Below are 2,500 nucleotides of genomic sequence, written 5' to 3' on the forward strand. Positions count from 1 at the left end.
CGCCGATACACCCATCGACTCGGCCGATCAACCCTCCTACGCGAGGGCTAGTTCGGGGGTTATCTCCCGCCCTGGGTGGCCACAGACCGCCACCGCCAGTAGATAGGGACAGTTAGTGTCGTCGTTGTGAGTCTAAAGATGGGCTATGCCTGGGTCCTATGTGGACTATACTAGCCGCTCTCTCGACGCGTGCCGATGGTCTGGCTCTACCCTCGTTCGTTATCGTGACAGGGGAAGACAACGTGCTACTCCCGCTGCCACCTCGAGTCCAACCCAATCCAGGCACTCTTGACGGAGTAGTGTTAAAGTCAATTTATCTCCGCAAGAGGGGCTTCAGCCTGGCCCGAGGGGGCGAACCCCGAGGGGTCCGCCCAGCATGCCGTTCGAATGGCGGAGTGGACAAGTCCACGTCTGCCCGTCACTCAAGTCGGACACGGGACGACTCCAAAGCTAGCGCCGCCTGATAGGAAGCGCAAGCTGGGTCCCGCGACTTGTGTGCACTAGCCCACCCTCTGTCCTTGCAATTAGAGCAGACCGGAGGTTCACTCTTCTTGCTACAGAGCGTGAAGGTATGCCCCTTTTGGGAGCAGTGACCGCACACGTCCTCCTTGAATTTACAACGCTTCGAGGTATGCCCGAAGCGTTGACAACGGTAGCACCGAAGCACCTGGACGAAATCCCGTACACGACAGGAGTTCCATCCAAGGTAAACTCGGCTACCCCTCTGCTTCAGCCGCTGAAGATTCTGCGGACTGACGGCAACGACCCAGTTGGCTGTCTCCGGGGTCTTGCCAGCCATGCGGCTGACCCGAATTCCCGAAGGCACATCCTTCTGGTTCGCATCGCAGAGATTTTGCCTCCAAATACTGGAGGCAATTTCGTCCTTACCCATCCGACGCGGGACGTCGTAAACTAAAACCTCGGGGTCCCGCTTGGTAGGTAAGGAGACGGACAGACCCGCGCTCCGGAGCTTCTTATTGCCAACGAAGGCTTGCAGGTCCTCCTTTCGGTCGGTCTCGACGACGATGCCACCGGAGTGGATGCGTCGGACCGACTTAATTCGGATCGCCTCCTTCGCTGGTTTAACGAGCGACAGAACAGTAACCTTCGTAACTTCGCTGCTCTGTCCTTTTTCCTTCGGCGGGAAGATTTTTACCACATGCTGCGATTGTGGCCGTCTCCCCGCTTCCGGAGAAGCTCCTTTGCAGTCGACTTTGTTCACATGGGCGTAAGTCGACTGCGCGGCGTTGCAGGCCGTCTTCGGGAGAGTTCCCTTGGACGGCCCAGGTCGCATCGCACTCATTACGGCAGGACGCGCTTTTAGGTCCGCCCTGACCGCGGCGAGCTGCCCTTCGACGAAGCTATTCCGTTGAATAAGCTCCTGGACCAGCTCGTTGAGTGCCTCAACCTCGGCGAGTATCTTTGACCCGGACTCCTTATTGACTTTCGACTCAGGTCGAAAGCAAAAGGTCCGTATTTCGGACACTCGCCTAAAGGCTTCGTCTCTTACGAGATCGAGAGGCCGTACCTTCTGCCCGGAGAACGTCCCCTTCGGTCTCCTGGCCCGGTTTACTGCGGCCTTGCCGGTGGGTGCGCCCGGCTTGGCTCGCTTCGTCTTTTTGGTGACGGTTTGCCAACCGTCACCAGTAGGGTCCTCGACACGCTCGGGTGCCGACTGCACCTTCACGAGTGACGTGTCTCCGACTCGTTCGATTACTTCCACGTTACCGGTGTCCGGCGTACCTTCTACCGTGGGCTCGGTTTTCACCGAGACCGCTCGCGTGGGAGTCACACATCTTTGCAAGATCACACGAGGATTGGCGATATTAATCACCTTCCCGGATCTTGTCTTTCTCACAGACGCGGGGGGACTGACAGCTGCATTTGCAGTTCCCGCGTCTGCGGCGACGGCTTCACTCCGAGTAGGAGCTGGACCCGTCGTCTTTGGACGCTTAGTTTTTTGTTCATTATTTTTATTCAGACCCATAATGTGTCTTGGTCTTTCATCCAGTGCGCTCCCCGGCCACCACCGACCCACACAATTTGGAACCCGCCAAAGGCTGAGTTAGGGCTACGCACCGAATATAGTCTGCTGGCTGGGTCGGTTTCCTTACCCAGCCCGCGTCCTCGCCCAGCAGAACCCACTTGCCCGAAGCGTGTGGTCGTTCCAAGCCGATTGACTGGACCAGGGCTGCTTTTCTCGTCCAGCCGCCCATCTAGCCGAAGCAGAGGCCAAAGGTACGTGTTGGGGACGTCTCACCCGCAGGAGAGGGCCCCCTCAGATCCCAGGATCCTCTTTTCCGACGACAAGGGTCGCCACGCACGGCAAACACGTGGGAGACAGCAGTCGGAGAGGCTGCCTCTTCCTCTCCACCACACTTCGTTCAGTTCGCTGCGTATTTAAGAACACGAGCTATCCAGCGGTACCTTTTTCGTGGAGGCTCAAGTGTGGCTAGGGCACGTTTGCCCCTTGCGGCCTGGGTTGCCCAGGGGATTGATT

Source organism: Megalopta genalis, unplaced genomic scaffold (assembly GCF_051020955.1).
Source record: "Megalopta genalis isolate 19385.01 unplaced genomic scaffold, iyMegGena1_principal scaffold0379, whole genome shotgun sequence".
In the NCBI taxonomy this organism is placed as follows: Eukaryota; Metazoa; Arthropoda; class Insecta; order Hymenoptera; family Halictidae; genus Megalopta; species Megalopta genalis.